General features: G+C 40.9%; 1 pseudogene; it reads right to left on the minus strand.

Annotated features, from left to right (window-relative positions):
• The window catches only part of LOC147448848 (uncharacterized), a 101,928-nt pseudogene extending 84,759 nt beyond the window's left edge, over window positions 1-17,169 (minus strand).
• Between the last annotated feature and the right edge of the window lie 3,209 nt (window positions 17,170-20,378).

The raw sequence follows: 20,378 nt of genomic DNA on the forward strand, positions 1-20,378 counted from the left end.
CATCATTTGGTGTGTTTTGAAACCTTTTTTGTAATAAAGAATCCATCTTTAGGAGCTTTGAATGATGTTTTAACATATTTCTTTGATACAAATCCTTTTGCAAAAATCTATATTGAAAGTTTTCTTATAGAAATCAATATAGAAAAATAAAATTTGGGTTCTAGAATCATGACATCTTATGTAAATTAAGGGCAAACCGAGCTTTAAAATAATAGAATATCATGATTTTAACATGCCAATTTAGCATTTGGGAAACATGATTTCACTAATTTATCTAAAATGATGTTGAGAGATCAAGGACAGGAAACACGACATCCCCTTTGAGTACCAATACACTAAAGACAAGGAGGATATTACTGTTCTTTTGGTCTTCAAGAAAACACAAACTGCTAAGCAAATTCCCAAATCACAGGCTCAAAGATCAATGGAGGAAGCAACTGGCCAAGCTAGCTATGAAAAAGAAGAAAATAGAAGAAGCCACCCCTAAAGACAAAGTAGATGATGCCAAGCTCAACAAAAATCTTGAGCAATTCAAGGAGGGCCGACTTGAAAAGATTAAGCATCAAAAACACCTGAAAGTGGTTGCCAAACTAGAGCTAGCAAAATCATACAAACAGAAGATCCATGAAGTTCTGAAGTGCAAAGTTGACAAAAGAGAAAAGTAAGATTGAAAGAGAAAAAAGATGGCCGACTTAGAATCTCCATTGGACTCACCAAGAAGTCACATGATTTTTTAGATTCTAAAAAATATTTTCAATCTTTCCAATAGAATTTTTGACCATGTTCAATAATGAACCTGATTTCATTAGAGATATGTCAAAAGCAGCGGGCGAAAATACGAGCTGGAGCTGCTTAAACACAGACTTCGCTAAGGCCTCCGTGAACTGGTAATAATGCTCCGACGCAGAGGGGTTTAGGCAACAATGAATCTAAGGCTTTGATGTTGTTAGCATGCAAACAACAAGGAAAATGAGTTCCTATGTAGCCTTGCACGAGTCACATCGTCGGATGAAAGAACTATCGCACCCGAGACCACCTATGATAAGCACCTGAAAAGATTTATGAAGAACCCTTCTAGCCTGAAACACACTTGGAATAAAAATAAACCAAGGACATAAAGATGTAACTTGTCTTGAGTAGATGTCTGTGGATCATCCATAGGCTAAAAATAGATAAAAGATGAGAGAGATATGGCCTCTAGAAGTCAGGGGTGTACTCTCTCTTGCTAAAAAATGAGCTCTCTGGAAAGTTTTTTGAAGTTGCAAAGAATTGTAGCTATAATAATGGGGGATTTTCTTATATTTTATCCCAATATATTTCCTCTCTCTCCTCAGTCGACAAGGCTCTCTTGCAAGGCTTCATTTAATTGGTCCAATTTTGGCTTCATTTGGGTCAGAAATGGGTTGTCAGTGACTTTTCGGCCAAGGGGGGGGGGGGGGGGGGGGGGACCAAATGTCTAGGGGGCCAAAAATATGGCCAGGCACCAGGGGAGCAGGTGGGAACTCAAAAATGGCACCCCCTTCTCCCCCAAATGTCCACGAGCCCCATAGCCAAGCTCCTCTCTCCTTTGATACACCCCAAATGGGCACCCATTCCCCCTCTTATACCCCTTGCCTTGAGCCAAGCTCCCCTATGTGGGATTATTTCCTTTCCACATGGCACATTCCTCCCACACTTCTCCAACTACCTCCTTTCCACAAAAACTTCTTAGCTTGACCCCTTCTCAGGACCAACTTCCCAAGAACATAGTGCACCGCTCGCCACCAAATGTGATGTTGTAAAGACGGCTCGGAGCCCATTACTCCGGCTATCTCCAAAAATTTAAAATCTTAGCATTTCTAATTTTAGATCATCAAGTTGGCCCAATTTCCTTTGTTGCATGCATCTGCAACCACTTTCTAAGTCGAGACCACCCACTTCAGATGCACATAACTCATGATGTACAAGTTCGATTCACAGGCTATAAAGCACGACTGAAAATACTTATTGAAAACCATGTTTTGGGAACTTGAACAAACCAAAACACTAGTACCCAAGCTCGAAGAAACCAAACGTTTGTACATCAATTTTTACATGGTCACTCCCAATACTCGAAGCACTATGTACACATATATACATGAGGCTAGTTAGCAAGCTTTTATGCATGATCCACTGACTTTATGCTCATCCAAAAATTTCATGACATAGCTTGCCAGCCCCCTAGCCTGCTTGATCATTCATGACAAGCAGAGGTTTCGAGGGTGAACAATTGTTGTAGCTCATTCCCAGAAACCTCATTCACATTTTCAAATGTCTTCACACTATCTCCTCCATTGATAGCATCTCATCTGTTACAATTGTCATCAAACGTGCCTGATATTTCTTCAATCTATAACCATTAACACGGTGTTTATGATGTGCAACACTCAAATCTACCAATTGATATGTCCCATTGTTGAACTTGTTCACAACAATGAAAGGACCTTTCCACTTAATTTGAAATTTTCTCTAAAAGGTATTGTCCAACTTACTATTGTATTGCAACACAAGATCACCCTTTTCAATTCCCTTATCCTTCACACATTCATTAGACATTATCTTAGCTTTCTTTGACACTTCCTCATAGTAGCTTAAAGCCAAAACTGTGTCCAATTGCAAGATTTGTAAATCCAATAACCTTTTCTGCCAAGTATCTCTTTGCTTTTTGTATCCCAATGACAACAATTGAAGTGCATGAATTTCCACTTCAATTGGCAATAATGCTTCCTTGCCATAGACCAACTGGTAAGGAGAAAAACTTGTGCTCATTTTGATATCTATTCTATAGGCCCATAATGCACAAAGCAACTATGAATCCCAAGTTTTCCCATGTATCTATGTCATCTTTGCCAAGATTTTCACTGAGTCTCCATTGAACCTTTGAGACCATTGCATTGTGGATAATAAGGAGAATTGTACATGTTCTGTGTGTTGAGATTTTTGCATAGGAATTCAAACATCTCTCCTCTAAATCCCAGTCCTCTATCAGAAAGTAATTCTAATGGTACACCAAATTTGCAGCATATATGTTCATATACAAACTTTCCCATCTCCTTACTGGTAATCTCTTTGATAGCTTTAGCTTTTGTCCAATGTGACAAATAATCCACTACTGTCAAAATCTAAGCATTCCTTTTACTAGTCATGGGTAAGGGTCCAGTAGCATCAAGACCCCATTTTTCAAACACATCAAAAGCTAGAATTGTCTTTCATAATTCGGGCTTCAAAATTCTCTTCCCCATTTTTTCACAAGACAAACAAGACTTGCAAAATTTTATACAACATGATTATCATGGCAAAATGGCCTCCACAAGATCCCTCATGATTTTCTTCGAGAATCTTGTAGATTTTCTCTTTCTAGGGCACACACGTAATACTAAATCACTTCCTTTCATGTAAAGCATATCAGTAAGTATTTTGTACTTTCTAGCTTTTCTTATAAAAGCATACATTTTGGATGATGGTAGAACCCCTGGTAAAATACCTGTCAACAAAAAATCCACCTCCTTTGATAACACTTCCCTTCCATGATATAAAGGAGCATTTTCCTTTAGCACTGTTACCATATACATGTGGTAGTGATGTGTGTGAACACACTAGGACCGCCGGGGCATTTTTTCCCTCTTTAGGAGGTTTTTTCCCCCGTGCATTGTATATACGCCCATCACTCTAGGGCTATCTATTTTTCCATTGCACACTAAGGAATACACTCTCTATTGTGTGCCTTGAGCTTCCTTCGTCTTCTCCAAGCTGTGTGTGTTTCTCTGCAACCCTAATTCCAACAATTGGTATCAGAGCAGGTCACGTCCTCCCGGGCTTAGTCGCCAGCTGCTCCAGCACACGCCTGCTCACTTTCTCCGATTTCAGTGAGCTTTGGCAAGCGTTTGCAGGTCGACAAATATTTTGGGAGAGCTCTAAGAGCTTGGTCTGCTCAGAATTTTGATTTGGGCTCATTTCGGCCTCCGCTTCCACTACGGGCAGTACTGCACAGGCTATTTCGTCATTTTGTGCAGATTTTCTGTCAGTGCCGTTTTCTGCATAACAGGTGCCTTATAGTCTTCTACGGTTTGTGCTATATAGCACAAGTTGTTCCCGCTCCATTTCTCCTATTTTCGGGCAGTTTTCACATCAGGTGCAGCATTTACCATGGCTGACAACAACAACACAGATGTGTTCAAGATGTTTGCTGCTGAGGACAGGTTGGATGGGGACAACTACCCTATGTGGGCTTATATGATGCAACACGTTCTTGTGTCAAAAGGTGTCTGGAACATTGTGCAGGGCATTGATGTACGTCCTGGTTCTGAAGATGTAGGCGATATTGAGGATGTTGCAGGTCTTGCTGCAAGGATTGCAGCTGTTAGAGTTGTTTTGCCTACAACAGAACAAGCTCGTTGGGATGTTAAGGATGCGCAGGCTCATGCATTGATTGCGTTGTCTGTGAAGCGCACCATTATTCCTCACATCCGTTCAGCAAAATCTGCAAAACAGGCTTGGGATATTCTAGCAAGTCTTTATGCAAGCCGCAATGAGGCTAAAATTGCTTTGCTGCGTAAAGAGCTAGAGTCGAAGATTATGCATGAGGAAGATGATATGGACACTTTCCTTGCTAGTGTCAAGGATATCAATGAGCAACTCATTTCTGCAGGTGAAGTCATTTCTGACAGTTCCCTTGTGCAGACTGTTCTTGATGCCTTACCAGATTCCTACCAGACTTTTGCTAGTACTTGGAGACTGATGACCCAAGGAAATCCTGAAGTTGTCAAGTTTGATGCATTATGCACATTGCTGTTGCAAGAGTCACTTTCTAGAAAAAACAGGACTAGGCAGCGTGCAGTTGAACAGGCTTTTATTGCTTCTCAAAGAAAGGGTGGTAACAGTAATGCAGCCACTTCTTATGGTTCTGCTGCGAGTGGCAAAAATTCTGTTCCTAATGCTTCTGCTGGCAGCACTTCGTCTGGCAATTCTGGTGATAAGGGCAAAAAGAAGATGCGTTGCCATTATTGTAAAGCCAATGATCACTTGATCAAGTCGTGTCCTAAGTTGAAGGCCAAAGAGGCTAAGAAGAAAGAGGGTGGTTCCACTGCAAATGCTGGTTCCACTACAAATGCAGCCATTGTTGAGTCTTCTGTGAAAGGAGATTGTGATGCTGATGTTGATGCAGAATGGGCTTTTAGCGCAGAGTGCACTTACAATCCTGCTGTCCATGATGCATGCTTGTCAGTTGCTGCAGATTCACATGTGTGGTATTTCGACAGTGGTGCTACAAAGCACATTACCTCACATCGTGAATTGTTTACCTCTCTCGAGTCTGTCCCTCATGGGAATTCAGTCACTTGTGCCAACAACGCCTCTTATCCAGTTCAGGGAGTTGGAAAGATTGTGCTCACTGCTGCTAATGGCAGTTCCTTCACACTTGTTGATGCACTTTATGTACCTGGGATCAAGAAGAATCTATTGTCTGTATCCGCACTTGCTAGACTTGGACTTGTAGTCAAATTTGTGGATGACAGATGTACAGTTCATGATCTCAGTTTTGGTGATGAAATTGTTGCATCTGGGCTTTTGTGCCGTGGGCTGTATAAGCTCACTTTGTATGACAAGTGTGGACAAAATTTTGCAAATGCTGTTGCAGATTCAAGGGCTATTTCAGATGCAAAACTTTGGCATGCACGTTTTGGTCATCTGAATTTTGCCAGTTTGCTGCGTTTGCAGAAATCTGATATGGTTGCTTCTTTGCCGCCTCTTGAAGCACCTATCAAACATGTTTGTGAAGGCTGTATTCTGGGTAAAATGCAGCGTTCTAAGTTTCCAAAGGATGGTTCAGTTAGGGCCACATGCAGGTTGCAGCTTGTGCATAGTGACGTTTGTGGGCCCATGCAAACTCCGTCCTTGGGCAATTACCTGTACTTCGTGACTTTCATTGATGATTACTCCAGGCATGCGTGGGTATTTCCGCTTAAAGCGAAGTCCGAAGTTTTTATGTGCTTCAAACAATTTTTGGCTATGGCTGAAAATGTCTCAAAATGTACTATGGGCACCCTCCGTTCCGATCGAGGGGGGGAGTATATGTCTCATGAATTTAATGCATTTCTGGCTAGTCGTGGGATAAAACACCAATGTACAGTGCCTTATACACCTCAGCAAAATGGTGTTGCTGAGAGGAAAAACAGGTCACTAACGGAAATGGCACGATGTATGGTCAAAAGTCAAGCTTTGCCGCATTCTTTTTGGCTTGAGGCCATCATGTGTGCCACTTATGTACTTAACAGGTGTCCTACGAAAGCATTGCAGTCTATTACTCCATATGAAGCATGGCATGATAGAAAACCTTCTATTGAGCACATGCGTGTTTTTGGCTGTTTGGCATATGCTTTGGTGCCACAAGTGCAGCGCAGAAAATTGGATGATAAGGCTGTCAAATGTATTTTTGTTGGTTATAGTGCTGAAAGCAAAGGTTACAGGTTGTATCATCCGCAAACAAAACGTATTCTGGTTTCACGGGATGTAGTGTTTGTGGAAGATTCTGTTCAACCCTTGCTGTCATGTACTAGAGACAGTAATGTAAGCTCACAGGACATTTATGACACTTTGTTGCCTCTTTTCAGTGGTGGAAATACGAATGTAAGTTCCAATGAGGCAAATGTACAGCCTATGGGGGTTTCTGAAAATGTTTTAGAACAGCCTATTACTGATGCAGATGTACATGATGTACTTGATGAGGAAAGGGCTGAAAATGAGCAAGCTAGAGGTATGCCAAAATGGCTGGTGCACACTTTGCGTGACAGTAAATTGGATGCACCTTTATCTAGTCGTACTCGTTCAGGCTCTCGCCATGCATCTTATGCATCAGATTGTTATGCTTTGGCTGTGTCTAGTTTACATGATGTTGAGGAGCCTCTGTCTTTTGATGAAGCACAGAATTCAGAAAATTGGATTGCTGCCATGAAATCAGAATATGATGCACTTATAGAGAATGACACATGGACTTTATGTGATTTGCCTCCTTGCAAAAAGGCCATTGGTACGAAGTGGGTTTACAAGTTGAAACGCAAGCCGGATGGTGAGATCGATCGCCATAAGGCTCGACTTGTTGCAAAGGGTTATGCACAACAAAAAGGCATAGATTATGAAGAGACTTTTGCTCCCACTTGTCGTATGACTACTGTGCGTTTTCTATGTGCATTGGCAGCTCATTTTGGTTGGGATGTACATCAATCAGACATTGTTACTGCTTTCTTGAATGGTGACATATTTGAGGAAGTTTATGTAACGCAGCCTCGCGGTTTTGTCATAAAAGGACAAGAGGACAAAGTGTGCAAATGTAAGAAGGCTTTGTATGGGTTGAAGCAATCTCCTCGTGCTTGGTATGAGAAAGCTGACACTCATTTGGTTAAACGAGGCTTTCGTAACAGTCCAACAGAAAGCACATTGTATGTAAAGCGTGAGGATGATGTATTTCTCATTGTGGTTCTTTATGTTGATGATTTGCTGATCACTGGACCAAATGAGAGACATATTGCTGAATTTAAGGCTGATTTGAATGCTACTTTCAAGATGAAAGATTTGGGGCTGTTGCATCATTACTTGGGTATACAGTTTAAGCAGTGTGATGGTGGTATTGCCTTGTGTCAGAAAAGTTACATAGAGACATTGCTATGTAAGTTTGGACTTGAGGATTGCAAACCTATTGCCACTCCCATGGAAACAGGTTTGAAGTTGAGTCTACATGATGCTGGCGATCCTGCTGATGTCACTCTTTACCAAACTGCTGTTGGCTGCCTCATTTATGTATGCAACACGAGGCCAGATATTCAGTTTGCAGTCTCGCAGGTCAGCAGATTTATGCATAGCCCAGGGTCTAAGCATTGGCAGGCTGTCAAGAGGATTTTTCGCTACCTTAGTGGCACTTTACATCTTGGCTTGTTTTATCCCAAGGGGGGATCATTGCCGCCAGACTTACATGCTTTTTCGGACTCAGATTGGGCTGGTTGTTTTGACACGCGAGTGTCCACAAGTGGTTTTTGTTTCATGCTTGGCAGTTCATGTATATCATGGTTGAGCAAGAAGCAACCTACTGTGGCCACTTCGAGTTGTGAGGCTGAGTACAGGGCAGTCTTCACAGCTACGATTGAGTGTGTATGGCTCAGACGCCTTATGGCTGACTTGGGTGTTGGACAGGACACTGCCAACACTATCTACACTCACAGTCAGAGCGCATTGGCAGTTGCGAGGAACCCAGTTTTTCATGCTCGCACAAAGCACATTGAGGTGCATTACCACTATGTCAGGGAGAGGCTCTCAGCAGGAGAGATCAGCTTGGCTTATGTGCCAACACAGGACAACCTTGCAGATCTTTTCACAAAGGCATTGTCTCGTGAGAAGCTTGAAGCTTTCCGCAAAGCTTTGGGCTTACTCCCCTTTGTGGACTGATCCTGTCCTCAGGGCATGGCACTTCCCTTTACTCATGTGCCAGCTCTCGTTCACCGCATCACTCCAGGGGGGATTTGTTACCATATACATGTGGTAGTGATGTGTGTGAACACACTAGGACCGCCGGGGCATTTTTTCCCTCTTTAGGAGGTTTTTTCCCCCGTGCATTGTATATACGCCCATCACTCTAGGGCTATCTATTTTTCCATTGCACACTAAGGAATACACTCTCTATTGTGTGCCTTGAGCTTCCTTCGTCTTCTCCAAGCTGTGTGTGTTTCTCTGCAACCCTAATTCCAACAAGCACAAACACAGAAGTGATCATTTCTTGGGTGCATCATGAGCTTCTTCAATTTGAGACCTTTCAATATGCTGCAAAACTCCATGCTTCAAAATTTTTGAGTAACAATTTCACCTTGAAGCATAAATTTTTCATTTTAGGATTCTTATTCTTCCATACTCTCGATACTTGCTTCACAACCAACAAGGCATCTCCTTTAATTTGTAGGCGTCTAATTCTCAACTATAAACAGATGTGCAGGCCACCTTCAAGAGCCGTACTCTGCTTCATTGTTACTTTTTGCATTTAGTTTGAGCCCTTGTTTCCTTACAAGTTTTCCTTGTGCATCATAAATGAAAACTCCTCCCGAAGCGCATCATGACTTCTTTGATAAGAGCCATCAAAATGTAATAGTGAAGCATTGCATATGGCAAGAGTTTTGACCTTCTTCCTTTGCACCACCTCTTCCTTAACCAAAATAGGAGTCTCTTTATAAGTGAGTAAATCTGCCAGGGTAGCCCAAATACTCTCTTCCACTAAAAAAGTGAACTGAAACTCTTGAAGTTCGATAACCCACTTCATCACTATCTTTGATATATTTGAATTATTAAACAACTGAGGAAGCAATGAATAGCTGGTGAGAAAAGTAAATGACTTTTGCAACAAGTATGTCTAAATCGTCTGCAAGCATAAACCATATTGGTCTTCACCAATTCAATTTCTGAGTAATCTCTTTTATGAGGAGTCTTCACTCTGTTAGCATAATGAACAGGCTTCATATACTGAGATTCCTTCCCCCTTGCAACAACATGACTCCAATGGCATCATCTCCCACTGATGGGTTAACATAAAACTCATTTTCCTAGTCAGGAACTTGCATAATAGGTAGTGTACTCAAAACTCCTTTGACTTTGCCAAAAACATCTTCACAATCATGTGTCCACTCCAATGGATCATTCTTAACCGCTTGTTGTTGCAATGGATATAATTATTGTAATGCTAAAGGTATGGATCGAAACAGATATTTAACCTTCTGTATGAAAGTGGCCAACTGTCTTGTATCCTTTTGAGATGATAGCATAGTAGCAAGGCTTCTACTTTCTTTGGATCTGCTTCAATCCCATATTTTGAAATCACATGTCCAAGAAGCTTCACCCTTGGCTGCACCAAATGACATTTCTTAGGATTCAAACGACCCCTACATTCATCATACCTTGCAAAAGTCATTTCAATATTCTGAACATACTCTTTTCTTGAACTATATACACAGAAATCATATATAAACCCTTTGACAAACTTCCCAAGGAACGGGGTAAGGACCCAATCCACTTTTCTTTCAAAATCTCTAGGTCCATTTGTCAACCCAAAAGGAAGGCAGAAAAAGCAGAAACAACCCCATGAAACGATTTTTTGAAATGTCTGTCCGTCTACTTTCATGTGTGCTTTTGTAGCTAAGTGCCTCCCTCTCTCTCTCTCTCTCTCTCTCTCTCTCTCTCTCTCTCTCTCTCTCTCTCTCTCTCTACTTGCATGTTGTTTAGCAATCTACCCTCATCTCTCCTTCTCTTGAAGCAAGCTAGCATGACTTGCACACCCATCTGCCTCAATGACGTCTACATCCTGGCTTGATGCGAATGCACTCAAAAGCAACTGCAACCAGCATGCTCCAACCTTCAAAAGGGCAAGGCTCTTGTCTACTCTGCCCCACGTTGGTGTGCCTTAGATGTGGCAGTAGGACATTAAACAACAACAGCCTTCTCACTACACTCAAGGTGGATGGCTACCCGTGGATGGAAGCATCAACAGGTTGGGAGAGAAAATTCAGCATCAATATTTTTGTGTGGGTCAGAGCACCTTGTAAGAGGAGGTTGTGCTGCACCAGCAGCATTGGCAGATCCTTCATCTTGGATGGCAGCCCACATCTGTGGAAGCAGCAATTGGACACAAACAACATCCTCCAAATGATTGCCACATTATTGGGCAATCAATAATTGCAGACAATGGCTTTGGTTACCATCACCAAGCTTCAAATCTAATGGGGTGGTCTCACTCATCTCAAGATCATGTCGAGGAAAATCCAAGAAATGATGGGATATCCCCTCATGGCCACATCGATTACTCAACCATGATTCGCCAGGAAGCCACACATAGGATGCGACAGTATTGGGCCATGATGAAACGAGAGAGTCGTCAAAGAAAAAGAGAATGGGATGCATCATGCTTGTCAACGCATGAAGATATGAGTACAACTTGCAAAAACCAATGGTGCTTTGTTGGCAAGAAGTTACGAAAGGCATGAATTGTGAAGCTAAGAAAGCCACCTTTCGATTGCTTCTAGAGAAGCCAGATTTTCAATGGCTGCATTGTGGATTAGAGAAGTCTATACTCTCCAACATACAATGCACAGTAACCAAAGTCAAAGCATCCTTATCAGAGGAGGAGTTGAGGCTAAAAAGAGCTTTATCCATGATGTTGGTGAATAGCGAAGGGGATCCATCAAGGTCTATCAGCAATTCAGAGATTGTGAGATTCACAGGTTTGCATCGATGAAATTTTGCAGTAGCTAATTCACGATTACAGCAGGCTGAGGCATGATCATTTCCATTACAATTATGACAACGTCAACAGCATCAAAGTCATTGCATCACGCAAAAGATAAGAGACATTGTGTTTGCTTTTTAGCAGACAAATACGGGAGTGTCCCCAAACAAAAAGGATTCCACTACAATCATGGCGACGTCAACAGCCTCAAAGTCATTGCATCACACAGAAGATAAGAGACATTGTATTTTCTTTTTGGCAGACGGAGAACCGAGTGTCCCCAAACAAAAAGGATGTGTGTCGGAAGCATCTAGGGCAAAAATCTTACATAAAGCATCCAATACATTTTCTTGAAGAGTCCCAGGTATGCTTTAAAAGTGCTTGAATTATTTTGTTCTCTTGCATGCTCTACTATAGGTACCATGCGTGTAGGTAGTAACTGCATTTAGGTAGTATTACATCATGTATAATGATGTCTGTGAATCCCTAGAGGTGTGTACGCTCCAAAAGGCATTCTTTTGGTACTCTTGGAGCACCAATATAAACTCTTATATATTTTACTATCACCATAGCAAGCACCATAGGTATAGTGTATACAAACTCTTCAACCACCAATATATACTCATGGATCTCCTAAAATACTTAGAACCATGAAAAATACCTTCACCCTGGGTAGAAGCTAGGATGAGGTCAAACAAGTACTTCAAGTATACACAAAGGCAAAAAAAAGTGCATTTGGCCAAAGTGCATAGAGTAGGTCTTCAGCACTACCAATTTTTCTACATGTACCTTGTAGAAATATATTACATTGAAGATTACCTAGAGTACCTACATGTAGATGCTAGTAATACTACCATGTCAAAGGGGTTGGTGCTCAAAAGCACGAATGTAGACTCACAAGTTCTATTACAGTCCTCTTGGACAACGAATGTACATTTAATGGTAGTTTAAAACTACCTTTGTAAACTCATAGGTCCTTTACAACTATGAAAGTACATACCAATAGGCTCTCTTGGGCTACTTAGAAGCTTCCAAAGTACCTTGAGACTAGGTAGAAGCTAGCATGCGACCACCAGCATGTACTTTTGGAATACAAACTCTAGGTATATATGTACTTTAAATGTACTCTTCGTGGTAATTATTAAATTATCAATTTCAAGGACTTAGGTACTTTGCCAAAAAAAAAGTACCATTTACATTGGCTTGGGTACTTTAGTACCTAACAAAAGGTTTAAAAAGTACCATGTTAAGTAGCATCTTCAAGTTGCAATGACTTTAACCTTCTCTTCACAGACTCAAAGTTTTTATGAGATTTCTTTTCATTGGACAGGTGGAGATTCCAAATGCAATATTCACACATCAAGATCTCTCTCATATATTTTGAGGGATTGAAGCCCTGGTTTGTTCACAAGTTGAAGGACAAGTACACTTGTTGCATTGCTCACATACAAATGATATACCTCAAGGATGCATTCAACCAAATGAGACAAAGCAAGACAGGAGTGCACGGTGAAGGGTGTGGTTGCAAGTGTCAAGTATGCTTCATAGAAGAGGATCTAGGAAAGTGTGGAGCTATTGTGTACACGCACACTAGCATCAACAAATTGACTGAGATGGTATTATGTCCAAAGGCAGATGAGTCTACATTTCATAAGCTCTCTTGCTTGAAGGGAGAATGTGATCAATGTGGATCACAACGGTTAGTGCTCTGTCCAAAAGAAGAATCTAAAAATGCATTCCACATTTCAATAAAGATGTTTGAAGACATTGCATCAGCCCATCAAGAAGGCAAGAAGTGCAAGGATCTACTGGTCAAGAAATGGGATGTGCAGATTTTACATCCTTCCTTAAAAAGCATCTAACCACCTACATCAGACGCAATTTTATTTCCAGGTGGCAATCTCAACAATTCAAAGACTACATTCAAAGGTTTCCTAGAGACGTGGTAGTCTCTGTTATAGACTTTGCTGAGAATTACTCTTTCAAGGTGAAAAATGAAATCCAATCAATGCATTGGTACTCTTCACAAGTCACAATCTTGGTGCACATCACCTATGTTCGAGACGAGGCTGACAAGGTGTTGAAGTATATACATTTTTACATCTCTGATGACAAAGAGCATGACAAATTGTTTGTGCAGCATTGCATGCAATTGCATAGTGTGTGGCTACAGGAGCAAGGATTCAACTCCTTGAAGCGGCATTGGGTCTGGTCAGACGGGTATGCTGCTCAATTCAAGGCATCCATGCCATTTTTCTTTGTGTGTCAAGGTATTCTAGCTTCTCTAGTCTCTTGAACATGATATCTAGTTTCTTATTTTCTCCTAGCCTTTGAGATGTGTCATTGATCTAGGTACTACTCTTTGACTGGCATTGAGATTCTATGGAGTTTCTTTGCATCGGGCCATGGCAAAGGAGAGCATGATGGGGCCAGTGCAATTGTCAAAAAGGCTTTGACACATGAGCAATTGAAACCTGATGCATGGCACATGAAGTGTGCCAATGATGTGGTTAGTTTCTTGAAACATATATTTCATGATGAAAACACCCGGTCAGAGGTGACTCAAATTTTTTGGGACGTCGAAGCGGCAAATGTGATGAAGGAGAGGAAATGGAATTGCAAGCGAGTGGAAGGGTCACGCTCTTTGCATTGTGTGAATGGACACTCCAGGACTGACAAGTATGCACTTCCCTATAGAGCTCTCTCATGTTCTTGTCAGTTTTGTATGTCACAACGTTGGAGGTGATGCCTTAACAACACACATGTCAAAAACTAGCAGTATATTACCATCGAACCCTTGGACAATAGTGTTGATGAAGAAAGTTATCAGTCAAGTGACAATGAAGGATCATATTTTCCTATGTATGTTGGACATCATGATGCCATTAGTGATGCTTTGTGTGTAGGTGACAACTTTGCCACGAATACGAATGAAGACGGAGCAGAATTCTACCTCTTGAGGTGCTCAAAGGAGAAATACAAAACAAAACAAGCTCTAAGAGATTCTTGGGACAACTGCATATTTCCAAATTCTTGTTTGGTTGAGGGCTACTACTATGAGCTAGTCAAAATGGTACCAAGGATGTTTATTACATACCTCCTGACCAGCCAAAAGTGTTATTGGCATCACACTTGGTTCAATCCATCAAGATACCTTTGGAACCCTTGCATGGAGAGCCACATAAGTTCATATTATCTCTAGAGGTTTACGAAAATGTGTACAACAGCATGCCAATGGTTTTGTAGGTCTTTGTATCTTTGAGCCTATTAAACGGTTATTTTGCTGCAATTTTTGTTTGTTGTACCTAAGTCCTCCCAAAACATCTAATCACAAATGTAGCCTCCGGGTTTTCTTTTCTCTTTCTACAGTCCATGTATGGTGTGTTTTTCTCTCCCACTGTCACTTCTCACACGATATCAGTGTTGACAACAAACTGTCTATCTCCCATTTATTGTACCAACATGTGTACTTCAAATTAATTTAAAACTTACTACATTCAAGTTTAGGGCATCTGTCTGCTTGTTCAGGTACTTAAAGGGGGTATCCAGGTAGTCTCAAAGTACCAATGACAGTTTTTTAGTGCATGTTCTACAATGTAGAAGTGTGAAGATTAGATACTTAAAGTAACATGCATGGAACATATCTCTAAATTAGTTACTTTAAGTACCATTGTTGTTAGTGTCCTAGCATTCTTCACATGTATCTATCTGCAAATAGGGTACCCTAAACTACCATTGTGGGTGTTTTGAAAGTTCCCTTTTAAAATACCCGTTGCACATTAGGTACACCAAGTACCTTGGTTGGTACCTGTATTGTTACTTTCTAGTGCTAGAATGCTACAACACATGATTGTAATGACAAGAGGCCTCTAATGACTACACAACATGGCCTCAAAAACACTTAACTTACGTGTCTAGCACCATCCACAGCCACATCCAAACACACACACACTACCACAACATAAATTGAGTCCAAAGCACAAAAACTAGAGTCCAAAGCATGTTAAACTGACATAATGAAATAACTATAAATTCAGCTTTTTTGTTGCCGATAAGTTACATGTTAATCACTCAGTATAGAGGCATTCAAAATGTTATCCAAAAAACCATCCCTCATGGGAAGTAGGCATATACATGGGTTAGAAGAGAGTGTTAAGCTATAATGAAAAAACATGGCAATACAAGGGTTTTCTACAAAGCTTCGCTTCCTAAAATTACATGAGCTTTTTAAGGATGAGATACTAGGGCTAAAATTTCATTGGCATCAAATGTGGCCCCGTCGAGTATTCTCTATAACTGGTCGCCTTTCCACCTCGCTTGAGTGTAGATTTAACATAGTTGTCCTCCAAAGTAGGCTTCACATTGAAGGTGAAAGCTTTGGCTGACCGATTTGTAGCATCACGCTACTTGGCAAGAACCTCTTGCAAATCCCTGGACAAGAATTCAATACTCCGATCCTCTAGGCCAGGTACAATGATGTAGGAACCAGGAAAATTATAATGGAATTTATAAAGACTGTTGTCGATCAATAGCACATTTCTCATACCATATTGCAGAACTAGCTATAGAAAATTTCACAGATTCTTGAAAAAGACTGGTTTTCCACCTACCATTTTGAATGTGGCTACATCGCATAACTGTTGTCCAGACCATCCGCTGAAGTAGTCACAAAGCCCCCCAAAAGCTGCCTTGATTATTTTTTCCACTCTGTTTAGCATTGCTGAACTCCAAATGTAAATATTTGCCCAACCCACAACCCAAGCTAAGAACTGTTTTGCATCCTTGGGAACAAAGAGGTACCTAAATAACAACAATTCCCGCTTTGTGGGCATGCACAAATCATACGTACAACAAAATATTTCAAAGCCTCGGTCAAACCTATCATCCTTTTTGTTGATGAGGTCGAACCCAACAGTTTCAAGATCAAGTGGTTGAGCATCCTGGTTATCGGGATCTTCAATCCATGAAGTACAGAGGACACCGTTAAGATCAAACACTAATATGGGTCATGAGGGGATATCAAATGGTAGCAATGTGATGGTTTTTGGAATATAGGGGGGTGGATCTCTGATAATTATTATTTCTTCAACAGGCAATTTGAGAGTCCCCTTTTCTTTTGGTATCTCTATAAAAGACATGGGTTTTACATACTTCAAGGAGTAGACAAAGCACTTTTTAACCAAAACAAAAGTTACGATTGCAATAAATTGAGAGATAGAGAAATGGAGACCAACATAAAGTTCTCATTTCTATTCAGAAAGCAAGAATCAAAGATTCTGTCATTATAAGAGAGTGCAGGCACGCAGTGTCTTCAATGTCACAGTTTTTTGCAAACACGAGGCTTTGGGGGGTGGGAAATAATACCGGGTTGCTAGAGGGGAGTACTTTTTTTGGGGGGACTTCTTTGCAGGAGGCAGTGACTTCGAAACTTCCTCGCTCATCGATTTTCCATCTCCACCTAAAACCAAAACCCAAGCGACTTACACGCTGATGAGCATGAACATGAGCTATAGAGATAAAACTATCAATGAGGTTGATCGTACAAACTTCCTCTACATGCTGAGATGCTTTTCCTAAACAAGCCATGAGTAATTAAAGAGGTCTCACCATCATTCTCTTCCTCAGCCTTGTTACTTTGCTGCTTTGAGCGGTTCATCTCTTATGCTCGCGTATTTTTGAACTATCCAGCTGCACATAAAGAGACACATGAATAAAAATCATCCAATTTCTGTAGGGAGCCAAATCCTAGATAGCCAAAACAACTTACCATCAGCATGTTTCTTTTGCTTCCTTGATTTCTTCACCATATCACTAAGGAAGACAGGGGAATTTGGATCTCCATCACCATGAACCATGCATTGCACCGCTTCCACCCCCTCTTGCGCTACAAAATTTGTCATCTTAACGTCAGCATTTCCATTGGTTCAGTTTCCTTTGGTTTTGGTTCACCTATTGTCTATTGAGAGGGCTCCACCTCAGCAGTTGGGGTTTTTGTCAATTGCCACATGCGAGCCTTCCTCGCAAGCCAGAGTTTTGTCACTTGCCAAGGATGAGCCTTCCTTGCCATCTGGAGTTGCCTGATCATCAAATTGCATGTCGGTGTCTATGTTGTGGGCGTTCAGATTTGGATCAACATTTAGGTTTGGCACCTCAGCTGGTAATGTTGCCACATATGGCATATGACTGGAACCTGCAACTACACCACAGAAGTTGTAGCTTGTGTAATCAAAAACGTTTCTTACATTCTTAACAAACTCTATTAATCTCGATAGACATGGAGAATAGAAAACCAACCATTATGCACACGCATTGACTTTGCCAATTCTGGAATACTCTGCTTACAGGAAGGGTTGGCACATTCTTTCTCAAACCCAACCCATCCAGCAAAAAACAAAGCATGGTATGCATCACCACATGCTAGTGTATACACACACACTACTTCGGAAGCCACAAAACCAAAACCACATGCAACACATGCTCCCGGAACAGTAACTTTGCCCTGTTGGTGACTCCCATGCTTGCCAGCTGTTGTCGGTCGTAGCAAGATTGAGTCACCTCTCTTCACTTGATCCAGCAAGCTCTCACAAAATGTGACTTGAGCAACACATGTATCTTTTGATGCTGCCAGCTCAATTAGTTGTTCTGCACCACACTTGACAAGTAAATATTAGTCCATGTCAAAAAAGTACCAAGGATACACTCTAAGTACCTATAAGAGTACCGAGGACAAACTCAGAGTACCAATCATAAGAACTTACCAAGCACGTATGAAAGGCACTTTGCAACAAAGGCATATGTATGTTCCCATGGTACAAACACATGCATGGTACTTAGCAAAAAAAAGACATGTACTTTCACAATGTACAAACACATGCATGGTACTTTGGAAACAAGGTATATGTACTTTCAAAGTATCAACCTATGAAAGGTACCTTGAAAGATAAAGGCATATATTTTGTCAATGTACCTACGATAGGTACTATAAACTCTACCAAGTAATACGACAATATGTACAAAGTGCGTATTTGGGTACTCTCGGTTGTACCTTGAATTTTGAACTACCATATAAAAAAGCTACCATATTACTTAGCCTCACAAAGTACCTTTAATCCTAGTTTAATGGAGGACTTCGTGATTTCCACCACCATCACTAAGATTTGTGACCCATTGACTGGTCAATAAACTTGCATTGGTACTTACAAAAAGTACCATGATCTACTCAATCCACCTTAAATGTTGTATTTTGAGAGTTCTACCTATTTGCTACCATTTATAAGCTCTATGCAGTACCAACAATGCCTCATTAGTAACTAAAGAAAGTACCATGGTGTATAAAATCAAAATCACATGGTGGAATGTGAGAGTTCTGCCTTGTTTTTACAATCCTTAGGCTTTGTGAAGCATCCATACAAATTCATTGGTACTTATATAAAGTACCATGACATAGTTAATCCTTGTTAAATGGTGGAGTTTGTGTACTTCTATCTACTTGTGCCTTGTTAAGTACCAAAAAAACTCCATTGGGACTTGTGGAAAGTACCATGCAAAACATAATCAGAGTCAGGTGTTGAATCTTGAGAGTTGTACTTGTCAAGTAATATCCCAAAATGCTATGAACCACTTAGAAAGTTCACATGGTACTTACATTGCACTTAAAACCCTAAATGCAAGGTTTAGTTTTACATTGCATACCTCTATACCGTCAATGTCGTCTCTAATCTTTGAGTTGCTTGCATCAGACCCTAGAGCTATCAATGCACTTGAGAGAGCAATGATATTTGCATCAATTACCATCAGCTCAGAATCATATGCACCATATGCGCCTCCCTCCATGCTGTCTTTCAGTGTTTGAAGCTCTCTATCTTCCACATGCTTTGACTTTTCTCTTGTAGTTGCCCTTGGGCTGCATTTAGTGTGCTTTTCACACTCTTCAGTGTACTCTTTCTTGCACCCAACATCTGCTCCACTTCCGCCATGATTTGGAGATTAACAGAGTTGCAATTCAAAAATGAGTGAGGACCCAAGATGCAGGAAATAGAAGTTATCCCGCCATGGTCAATGAGAGCCTTTGGAGTGGATTGTGTGGTCCAAGTCACATGCTGACCATTCTCAATGCACTCGGTCCAGTTCTTGAGCTTTTTGTCCATCCCGCCAGGGAACTTCTTGCAGTAATCTAGGACCTAATCACCAAAAATATCCCATGCAACCTTCCGCTAACCCGTTGGACTTTGCATGGAAACTGGGCATCTCTCATATACAAACAAGGTTGAAAACTTGTGTGTGATTTCTTTGTTGGTTGGTATGGCTTGATATACTTTGTAAAACAATAACCTACATTCTTCTGCATATTCAGGCCGCACCATATGCAAGAAGATCCTGACACCCTTCTCCCTTTTCTTTGTGAAGACTGCCAGTCAATCCTCATATGTCACATCCTCATCAAACAAATGTTGGTACAGCTTGCCTTCCAAACTTAGACCATACTCCTCATGTAGCTCATGTCGGGTAAAGCAGAATCTGGTCTTCTTGAGATATTGAGCCTTTCGAGATGCTACTATTGAGCACAAAAATTTAGAGGGAAGAGGATTAGTTAAAACAATTCCACCACCATGTAAAATTATGCATTCAATGTAATAAAACTAATGAAATGTGGACATGGGAAACACAGTGGAAAACCTTTAACATCTAATTTTTAACCAAAATGTACTAATTTAAAAGATTTATAGAAGGAAATGGGTGATTACCATTGCCCTTATTAGAGGCAATTAAGATGTTCTTTGATTAAAAACTTGCACCACACTTGGGCCGTTTGCTACTGTTGGAATGCAAGCTAGTGGATGACACCTCAACCGCTGATTTGTTTGGTAATGTGCACTTTTGCGGTGGTGTCTTCATTTCTGGTGTCCCAATCAAAAAACTATCAAATCTCATCCAACAATGAATGCAACACCCTCAGCGTATAGAGAGAGAGAGAGAGAAGAAAATTCAGCATTTCAATAGTCTATTACTGCAAGGAAATCTGACCCAAGAGAGATGAGCAAGCATCAACAAGAAAAAGAGAGAGAGAGAGAGAGAGAGAGAGAGAGAGAGAGAGAGAGAGAGAGAGAGC

This window comes from Adiantum capillus-veneris, chromosome 10, assembly GCF_014529385.1.
Source record: "Adiantum capillus-veneris isolate H3 chromosome 10, ASM1452938v2, whole genome shotgun sequence".
NCBI lineage: Eukaryota > Viridiplantae > Streptophyta > Polypodiopsida > Polypodiales > Pteridaceae > Adiantum > Adiantum capillus-veneris.